Below are 11,237 nucleotides of genomic sequence, written 5' to 3'. Positions count from 1 at the left end.
AATAGCTGCTGGCTCCACATCATAAGTCAAATCACCATCTAACTGCACCGTGCTGAAATCTAGAACATGAGATGGATCCCCAATATACTTCCGGAGCATAGAAATATGAAATACCGAATGCACGCTCGACAAGCTGGGTGGCAATGCAAGCTTATAAGCCGCCTCCCCACTCCTCCGAAGCACCTCAAAAGGCCCAATAAACCGAGGACTCAATTTACCCTTCTTCCCAAATCTCACAATACCCTTCATGGGTGAAACCTTCAATAAAACCTTCTCACCAACCATGTAGGACACATCCTGAACCTTTCTGTCAGCATAACTCTTTTGTCTCAACTGCGCTGTACGAAGCCTCTCATGAATTACCTTCATCTTTTCTAAAGCATCCTGCACCAAGTCTATCCCCAATAGCCTAGCCTCACCCCGCTGAAACCAACCAGCTACAGATCTACATCGCCTCTCATACAAAGCCTCGTATGGAGCCATCTGAATACTCGACTGGTAGCTGATGTTATAAGAAAACTCTGTGACCGGCAAAAACTGATCTCATGTCCCTCCGAAATCAATGACACAAGCATGCAACTTGTCCTCCAATATCTAAATAGTGCGCTCAGACTGCCCGTCCATCTGAGGGTAAAAAGCTCTGCTCAACTCAACCTGAGTACCCAACTCTCGCTACATAGACCTCCAAAACTACAAAGTAAATTAAGTGCCCCTATCTGAAATAATGGAAACTGGGACACCATGCAAACGAACAATCTCTCGGATATAGATCTATGCCAACTGCTCTGAAGAATAGGTATTACACACAGGAATGAAGTGCGCAGACTTGGTCAGCCAATCCACAATCACCCAAATAGCATCGAACTTATTCAAAGTCCGTGGGAGGCCAACTACAATGTCCATGGTGATCCTCTCCCACTTCCACTCTGGAATATCCATCTGGTAAAGCAAGCCACCCAGTCTCTGATGCTCATATTTCACCTGCAAACAATTGAAACACCGAGCTACAAATCCCATAATGTCCTTCTTCATTCTCCTCCACCAATAATATTGTCTCAGATCCTGATACATCTTCGCGGCACCCGGATGAATGGAATACCGCAAACTATGGGCCTCCTCCAGAATCAACTCCTGAAGCCCATCTATATTAGGCACACATATCCGGCAATGCATCCTCAACACCCCATCATCACCAATAGACACATCCCTGGCATCATCGTGTTGAACTATGTCCTTAAGGAAAAGCAAATGAGGATCATCATATTGGCGCTCTCTAATGCGATCATATAAGGAAGACCAAGAAATCACACAAGCCAATACCCGACTGGGCTCCGAAATATCCAACCTCACAAACCGATTAGCCAAAGCCTGAACATCAACTGCAAGAGGTCTCTCCCCAACTGGAATATATGTCAAACTCCCCATACTCACCGCTTTCCGGCTCAAATCATCGACCACCACATTGGTATTCCTTGGATGGTACAAAATAGTAATATCATAATCCTTTAGCAACTCCAACCATCTCCGCTGCCTCAAATTGAGATCCTTCTACTTGAACAAGTGCTGGAGGCTATGATGATCAGTAAACACCTCACAAGACACACCATACAAATAATGCCTTCAAATCTTCAACACGTGAACAATGCCAGCCAACTCCAAATCATGAGCAGGGTAGTTCTTCTTATGGGGCTTCAACTGACGAGAAGCATAAGCAATAACTCTACCCTCCTGCATCAACATACACCCAATACCAACTCTCGAAGCATCACAATAAACGATATATGAACCTGAAGCTGATGGCAAAACTAACACTGGAGTTGTGGTCAAGGCAGTCTTGAGCTTCTGAAAGCTCTCATCATACTCATTCGACCACCTGAATAGAGCATTCTTTTGAGTCAACTTGGTCAAGGGTGATGCAATAGATTAGAATCCCGGAATGAACCGGCGGAAATTACCCGTGAAACAAAGAAAGCTATGAATCTCTGTGGCTGAGGACGGTCTGGGCCAATTCTGAACTGCCTCTATATTCTTCGGATCAACCTGAATCCCCTTAATGGACACCACATTCCCCAAGAAAGTCATTGAACTGAGCCAAAACTCACACTTGGAGAACTTTGCATAAAGATTCTCCTCCCTTAATCTCTGCAACACAACTCTCAAATGCTGTGCATGCTCCTCGTGACTACGCGAATACACCAGAATATTATCAATGAAAACTATGACAAATGAGTCGAGATAAGGCCGAAACACACTGTTCATCAAATGCATGAACACTGTTGGGGAATTAGGCAGCCCAAAAGACATCACCAAGAACTCATAATGACCATATCGGGTCCTGAAAGCCGTCTTAAGAATATCCGAGTCCCTGATCTTCAATTGGTGATAACCTGAACGGAGATCAATCTTGGAGAACACTCTCGCTCTCTGAAGCTAGTAGAATAAATCATCGATGCAAGGCAAAGAATACTTGTTCTTAACTGTTACTTTGTTCAAATGCCTATAATCAATGCACATCCTCATAGTGTCATCCTTCTTCTTCACAAATATAACTGGTGCACCCCAAGGAGACACACTAGGCCGAATGAACCCCTTATCAAGGAGTTCCTAGAGCTACTCCTTTAACTCCTTCAGCTCAATTGGTGCCATACGGTACGACAGAATAGAAATGGGTTGACTGCCCGACACTAGATCAATACAAAAATCAATATCCCTATTTGGTAGCATGCCCGACAGGTCTGCAGGAAACACATCAAGAAAATCCCTTACAACAGGTACAGAATCAAAACTAGGAGTCTCTGCACCGACATCCCTCACAAAAGCTAGATATGAAACGCAACCCTTCCCAACCATACGCTGGGCCTTCAAGAATGAAATCACCCTACTGGAAACATAATCAGTCGAACTTCACCACTTATTCCGTGGTACATCCGGCATAGCCAATGTCACTATCTTAGATAGCACGACGCAAGGATAGCCAATCCACACCCAATATAACATCGAAATCCACCATACATAATAACAAAAGATCCACTCGGGTCTCTAGACCCCTAATAGTCACCACACATGACCGGTACACATGGTCTACAATAACAGTATCGCCCACTGGAGTAGATACACGAACAGATGAAACAAGAGACTCACGGGGCATATCCATATCATAGGCAAAGTATGATGACACATAAGAATAAGTGGGATCGGGATCAAATAATACAAAGGCATCTGTGTGGCAGACTAAGACAGTACCTGTGATAACAACATTGGAAGCAATAACATCAGGTCTAGTTGGAAGTGCATAGAAACGGTCCTGACCGCCACCTGATCGACCTCCCCCTCTAGGGTGACCCCTAGCTGACTGACCTTCACCCCTAGCTGGGTGGGTGGGTGGTGGCGAAGTAACTAGCGCTGAAGCCGATGGCTGAGTCCTCTACTGAGATGAACCCGCAAGACGACGAGGACACTGCCTCCACATATGACCCATCTCTCCACACTCATAACAACTCTCGAGTACTGGAGACGGGGACTGAAGGGAACCCCTAGCACCAGAATGACTAGCAGATACACCTGGTATAGAAGAGCCCTGAACTGATGGAGCACGGGACGAACTCTGAGCTGGAAAGGCACTAAGTGATGACTGGCCCTGATGAGAACTGTAAGTACCATAACCCGATGACGCCCCACGATACCCTGGGCGAGCTGGCTAAGCATGCCTAAATGGAGTGCTGAAACTGACCTCTCGAAGACACCACCATAACTACTAGATCCTTCCTCTCATCTCGCTCCTAGCGACAAACTGACTCAATCTCACGAGCAATGTCTACAACCTCCTCAAAAGTAGTACCAAACACCCTCTCCCTGGTCATGAGAATACGAAGCTGATATGTAAGGCCATCAACAAACCTCCTAAACCTCTCTCTATCTGTCGGATCCAACCAAATAGCATGATGAACTAACTCTGAGAACCTCATCTCATACTGCGTCATAGTTATCTCTCCCTGACGCAACCACTCAAACTGCCTACGCAGCTCCTCTCTGCGAGACTGCATCACATACTTCTCCAAAAATAGAACGAAGAACTGTTGCTAGGTAAGGGGTGCTGCACCAACAGGCCTACGCCTCTCATAAGCCTCCCACCAAGTGAAGGTAGCTCTAAAAATCTGAAAAGAAGTGAAAGCGACCCCGCTGGTCTCTAGAATACCCGCTATACGAAGAATCCTCTGACATTTGTCCAAGAAACCCTGGGCATCCTCGCCCTCTACACCACTGAATTTCGGAGGGTGAAGTCTACCAAACCTCTCCAACCTACGCTGCTCGTCCTCGGGCATTGTAGGAGCTACATAGTCCTGAGAAGCTGCAACTGGCTGGTCTGGATATGCCCCCGGCGTCTGAAGTCCTTACACAACCTGCTCAGGTGTGCGGGCGGCGAGAGTCTGAGTGCCTCCCCCGGCCTGGGGAAGTAGCTGCGGCTGTAGTAACTAAGATCGCCTAAGCTAGGCCAGTGCATACTGATAGAATCTGAGCCAGGGCCTTCTGAAGACCCGGAATCACAATGGGCACAACTAGTGCCTGAGCTGGTGCTGCTGAAGCGTCCATAACTAGGACCTGATCCTGAACTGGGGCGACTGATGGATCTGCAGGTGCTTCCCTAGCTGCTGTGCAGGCCACACCCCTGCCCTACCGCGACCATGACCGCGTCCTCGGCCTCTAGTGGCCACAACTTGTGGTACCGGTGGTAGTCCATCCTGAACGTTAGTGCGTGTCCTCAATATCTGTGAGAGGATAGAATAACAGAAGTTTAGTACTCGGATCAACAGATTCGCACGACAAGAATTTCAAGAATATGAAGTTTTTCGAGGATAATTACAGACGTCTCCGTACCGATCCGCAAGACTCTACTAAACTTGCTCATGACTCGTGAGATCTATGTAACCTACGCTCTGATACTAACTTGTCATGACCCTAAACCCAGACCTGGTCGTGATAGCGCCTCTCGTGAATACAAGGCCAGCCAACACAACACCCAATTCATTTTTAAGCAATTAAAATAACACAATTTAAGTCATTAACACGATTAAATCCCAAAGAAACAGTGAAACAATCACTACTAGAAACTGGAGCTATGGCAACACTTTTTATTGCCACGGTTCTGTAACCGTTGCTATAGATGGTCGGTTGCAACGGTTTCAACCGTTGCGTAAGGTAATTGGTACTACCGGCACAGTTTAGCCCCTAAACCGTTGCAATAGTCTAAAAAGCATTATAGTAGATTTTCTATGAAAACGATTTTGGACAACCGTATCAATAAGCTTATCTATGGTAACGGGTATTTGCAATTTCAATGTACGGCAACGGTTACTAATTCCCTCTACAATTTCCCTCCAATTTTGGACGTCCCGCTAAATTTATAGACCCCGCTTCTATATTAAATATAAAATATATTTAATAAAATAATAAAACCTAATAATATACCTATACACACGGAGATTACGAGAATAAATACCATCTCTTCCAAAAAGTTTCGACCTCTCTCTCCCAAAAACCTTCGCCGGAGATTACGATGAAGGAAAACCACCATCGACGGCACCGGTAAGTTGCATTTTTCATTACGATTCCAACCTGTATTCTACCATTCTTGTTTATTTTCTTTAAAACCTCAGTCATCCCTTTTGTTTAACCGCATCCCTGTACCTCCCATTACGCGCGAACGCAGTAATTAAAGAAGTATATGCATAAACATCGATACCAAAACCATCTTTATGCAAATTATGAAGCAATGATGATGCCACTGAAATCCTACCCTCTTTCCCAAGCATGCTTATAACCATAGCAATAACAGACCCATTTAACAAAACCCCAGAATCAGATCGATTTCGAACCCATTCAAACAGTTGTGTGCTCAATTTGTTTTAACTATTTTTTGTTGATTTAATTGATGGTTATTCTGGTTTTTTGGGCTTTCCTTGCACTCCATTGCTTTTTCGTTTTATTATTACTTCTTATGCTATTTCTGCAATATGTAGCGTGGTGGATTATTTTTTCAATTGATTTTCTGTGTTTCTGAGAGCTTCCTCAACAATCTTCCCTTTTCCCATTCTTTGTTCCTTGATTTTCAGGAAAAGAAAAACCTTTTACGATTGCCTACTGATGCTGTCGAGATTTTGATCAGTCAAGATTGGAGAGGTAGGTTGTATATCCATTTTAGCCTATCATATTTTCCTTTAGGTGTAGTTCAGAAGGAGGAAAGTGTTATTCATATGAAATATTTTATAATGGAAAACATGTGTGGTAATTGTACAAGGGAGAAGGATAGGGTATAGGAGATATTTTTAGGTATTAAAACTTGAAAATACTCTCTAACTGTTGATTGAACCAAGTATTAGTTAGCATTTTGTAAAGGAAAATGTCTCTGTGCATAAATGACTTTCTTAAAGAAAAGAAATTCCAAACACTAGAACATGATTTTATTACCAAAATATTTCTCTATACAAAATAATTTTGTGAAGACTGATGAGATACAAGGTCTAAGCTAGTCTCCTAGACTTATTAAGTTGTTTGCTTTCAGTCCTTTTGGCATAATGGAGATAAAAAAATGTGAAAAGAGGAAAAGAAAAAATTGTACACCTTTTTATGGATCACAGTTTTATTGTACTAATAATCTTATTATAGCTCTTTTGAAACTGTTAAACTAAACTAGTAACCACAATTAATGAGAGAATGCAGTAAAAACTAGTTGCATCTGACGGTTCGTTAGTGATTTGTGTACCACATTCGAGTACGTTTATGCAAAAGAACAGAAACAAAGAGCACTTGCAGTACTATTTTGCATTTCATTTAGATAGGCTAAATATTTGATTCTTTGTGGGGTTCATGTTTTCCTTATCAGTTGCAATAATATTCAGAGGCAGAACTACTTGTGTTGAAAGGGCGGAGCAGGTATGTATAATTCCTCCATATCTATCTTTAGTTTTTCAAAATAAAGACATTCTCGCGAAAGATAGTTTGCTTAAAACAGGTTCGATTTTTTCTAGTGTGAAAGCTGATGAAAATATCAAGAATGAATGAAATTTTCTACTAATTGACTTTTGAAGTTATAGAATCTTAATGCTAGTACTCTTTTTTTTTTTACTCTTAAGCTATGCCATGGCTAGAAATATTAGACTAATATTTTTCCTGGTACTTGTTATTTTGCTATCAAGAATAGTTTTTTCTTATCAAGAATTTGTTTAGAATGGTTGTAGTGGTGTTGCAGCTAGTTATTTAAGTGTAAATGGTGTTGTTGAGATTGAAAAAACTGGTGCTCTAAGGCTAACAAATGAAACATAAAGAACAGTTGGTCATGCCTTTTATAAAAGTTCAATCAAATGAGGCTGCACAAGATGGGAAGTTTTTAAGGGTGTTGCCTCTTTACTGATATCTCGGTTTTTAAGGGTAATATTTTCTCTCTTTTTAATAACGGTCTTCATATCACTAAGATAAACCATACTTGATTGAGAAACCTTTAGCTTCTTCTTAAGTATATCATGTCAAAGAGACAAGAACATTCTAATAACTGAATAGGTGACATGCCAAACCATCCTGCTACCTCTTCATTTCAATCTTGTTTTGTGCAGATTGGTATCCTATTTTTTAATATACGGATAAGTATCCTGTTTGACAGCTCTCTTTCCTATTTTCCTCTTTGTATATTTGAATCTTTGGTTGTTTTCCATGAAAGCTGAAGTGTTCTACATTAAATAAGTATTTACAATTCCAATCTACTAAAATTCTCTAAAAGACTAGTTGTATCTGGTAGTAAGTGTAATGTATCAACCTCCTGTTTTGTTGAGTTGCTACCACCAGTGCAAGGGTGGTGGAGTCTGCAACATTTGCACAAGCAAATATCATAAGTTGTACATTATTTCCTGCTGCGAGCGCGGAAATGAACTCTACTCCGTTTGGTTCTGTAGCTTTCTTTCCCTGAATTGGATCAACATAACATTAGTAACAACTTGAGGAGAAAAAAATATTTGAATTGTATATCAAATTTCAGATATGATAAGTTCATAATTGTAATTACCATGTCCATGGTTTTGAGAAAAGCTTTAGTGGCATTTTCAGCAGACCAATAACTCATTTTCTGTTTCTTTGTAATTTTCTGAAATCTACATTCTGCTTGGGTTAGTTTGGTAAGACATCTACATTCTTGCTGATAGTTTCCTGTTTCTTCCTGCTTAAAAACCTAATATTGTCCTGTTTCTTCCTATTTAACAACCCATTTTCTGTTTCTTGCAACTTAACAGTAGAACTGCAACAACTAAAAGTTGAAATCTAGGTTGTTTCTGATCAATTTCTTGCAGCAATATTGGCAGCAAATCTGCATCGGTGAGCTCTCAAGTTAGCTATTTTTTGGTTTAAGTGTTCCTATGTTATTTGCTAACCTATATTGTGTTTGCTTTTCAAAATCTGAAAAATATTTGTATAGACATAAATCAAGAAGGGTGCTCAAGCAAAAATAAGAAAATATCTAACCGTATTCCAGCTTGATCACTTGCATCTTTGTGAAATCAAAAGGTTTCGTCGTTGACAACAAAAAGAACCTTCCAAGCTACAAGGTCAAATGAAAATGAAGCACGACAGTCAGAAGGTGGATTACCTTCATCTTTGCGAAACCAAAAGGTTATATATCTTCTTCTATTTCTTCCTCTCCTCCTTCTTTGCTTGGGATTTTGCTTTGGTTCAAGGTAGAGTGGATATGGTAATATCTTTTTTTCTTCCTATTGATGTGCCTATTTCGGTATTATTGGTATCCAACTTCTATGTGACCGACTGAGAGTCAATGGTTGAGGCTGTAGTTGTGGTTGGGACTTGGTACTTATATGTCAAACTTGGTTGTCTTGTTTGGGGTTCCTGCTTTTCCGGGCATTCTACATTGCTAAGAAGTATCTCTAAGGCTCATTCTTGTAGCAATTTTGGATTAGTGTTGCATTATATGTTTAGAATTGTATAGTGATATAGATATGTGTCAAAGTTTGCTGAGGACTTCACTGATTTGGTTAGAATGCTTTTAATTGTATAAAAGTGTTTAGTGAGTTATACAATGTACTAATTAAAATGTAAAAAATATAAATAATGGTAAATCTGCAATTTTCACACTAATGTGAACCATTTAAGGTTCTCCTTAAAGTCATGACTGTTATTCTCTTATTGGATAGGAAGCTAGATGCAACAATCCTCCATCGACACAAGGTTGTGAATAGAGAAAAACAACTTACAGTTTCTCCATCTGTAACTGTAACTGCCCCACTAGCCTGCCTCCCTATAAGACCTGTCTCAACCGTTATCTGTAAAAATGCAATAAACTGATTCAAAAGATATATAGCTCAATAGCTCAGGAAGCTTAATGTATTAGTTTCAAGTTGGATCGATCAAGAAAATAGAAAACTCAATAGATTAATATGGAAAATAGATGAATTAAGATTTAAGAACATAGACAACATAATAGCTCAAGTTAATTATAGAAAATATTGTATATGTTTCCCCATTCCAACATTTTGTTAACTTAGATTATGGAAACTAAAATGATATCTGAAAGGTATATTTATCCTACTCTAGTAAGGTTAAACCCCTCATTACAATATTTAGTAATGCTAGGTTTAATAGAGACTATCCATTTATTTTACCACTTGGTCAATTGCCCACCAAGTCAACCTACAAATGGAACAGAAGAAACATTACTTATTATTGTCATATTTAGCTTCAGAAGAACCAAACTAGGAAGTAAAATTTAACTATCTTCCTCCAGGGCCAAACGAATTAAAAAACAAGTAAAATAATGCACATGGAAAATAGTAGTGACGCATTTAGAGAAGATGCAAAATGGTCAAGTTCTGGATAGATGCAAAATGCTTCAGCTGTTGATTCAATCTCTGCCTTGGTGAAGTCTAGGATTTGGTGGATATAAAGTATCCATAACTAACAAACACAAGGCCTGCCCAACAAGTGTCATAAATTTTTGCAGAACCATCCAATTTTAATGTTAATCCACTAATCTTCCTTCCTTTTATCCCTCGTATTCTCCTGTAGTTTTGAATATCATTTTGATGACATTTTCATGTGCATCCCAGTATTTTGTCTCGGTTGCCCTGCAATATTGGGTCAAATCTCATTTTCATTGGGGAGTTGTTCCTTTCTCTAGCATCTGTTATGGGACACTCATCCTTTTGCTAATCTTTTCTCCATCTATTCATACTAAACCAACAATACTAGGATCATCTCATTCAACAAACAAACATATGGCTGGTACTGTATATTTGAGAACTAATAAATTTGAGGTTAAGCTAGAAGGCATTACCTTTAAAGCCAAAAACTTTGAATCTTTATGCACAGTTGATTTTCTTTTTCCAGAAGGTAAGATTTGGGTTCGTCCGCCTGTTGTTGGCCTTGATGTCATGCGCCACCCTCGTGATCCCTCCATAATTTTGGTTCTATTTAATTTGTAAGTTGCTTCTTCTATTGTCTAACTATTAATAACTTTATTTATCCACTTTTGTAGGTGGAGAAGATCAGGATGATGAAGAAGAGCTAGACCTTACTTGAGATAGAATTTTGAATTGTTATAGATGAATGTTTTAGGAATCTTTTGTTATCAACGTTTTTGGAACTTACTTTCTTGAAATGTACTAAACTTATGCGCTTGGGGTAGAACATTTGCTTTATGGATATTATTTGCTTGATGGATAATTTTATATTATTAATAGTTTCATTTTATGATGTATTTAAATTTTAGTGTTATTATAATTTATTATATGTATAAATATTTATTTATAATATATATATATATATATATTGTAACAGGTGCTATATTTTGATTTTAACTGAACTGATACAATAGCCTACCAGAACCGTTGTAATAGGACACAAATGACGTTCTAGTAGACAATGTAAACCGTTGCAATAGGTCCTATAAAATGTTCCAAATTGATTTATAAACCGTTGCAAATACAAATATAACCGTTGCGGTAGCTTAGAGAAACCGTTGCAAATACAAATATAACCGTTGCGGTAGCTTAGAGAAACCGTTGCTATATCTATACATAACCGTAACAATAGCTTACATAAGTATTGCTTTAAATAATATGGTAACGGTTAAGAACCGTTGTATAAACAATATAGTAACGGTCTTAAACCGTTCCAATTGAAAAAAATAAATGTTCTAACAGAGAAGGGAAAAGCCGTTGTGATAGACTGATCTATAGGTACAA

At 39.5% G+C, this 11,237-nt stretch overlaps 1 long non-coding RNA gene across 1 annotated transcript; it reads left to right on the top strand.

The window, feature by feature from the left end:
* The first annotated feature begins 5,457 nt into the window (after positions 1–5,457).
* On the top strand, positions 5,458–10,731 carry LOC107790270 (uncharacterized). The gene is made up of 6 exons (XR_001648994.2): positions 5,458–5,583; positions 6,111–6,177; positions 6,881–6,930; positions 8,277–8,358; positions 8,459–8,652; positions 10,529–10,731. It is a non-coding gene; the product is annotated as an uncharacterized LOC107790270 (long non-coding RNA).
* The last annotated feature ends 506 nt before the right edge of the window (positions 10,732–11,237 follow it).

Source organism: Nicotiana tabacum, chromosome 1, assembly GCF_000715075.1.
Source record: "Nicotiana tabacum cultivar K326 chromosome 1, ASM71507v2, whole genome shotgun sequence".
Taxonomy (NCBI): domain Eukaryota; kingdom Viridiplantae; phylum Streptophyta; class Magnoliopsida; order Solanales; family Solanaceae; genus Nicotiana; species Nicotiana tabacum.
This window is presented reverse-complemented; position numbering and strand designations above follow the sequence as displayed.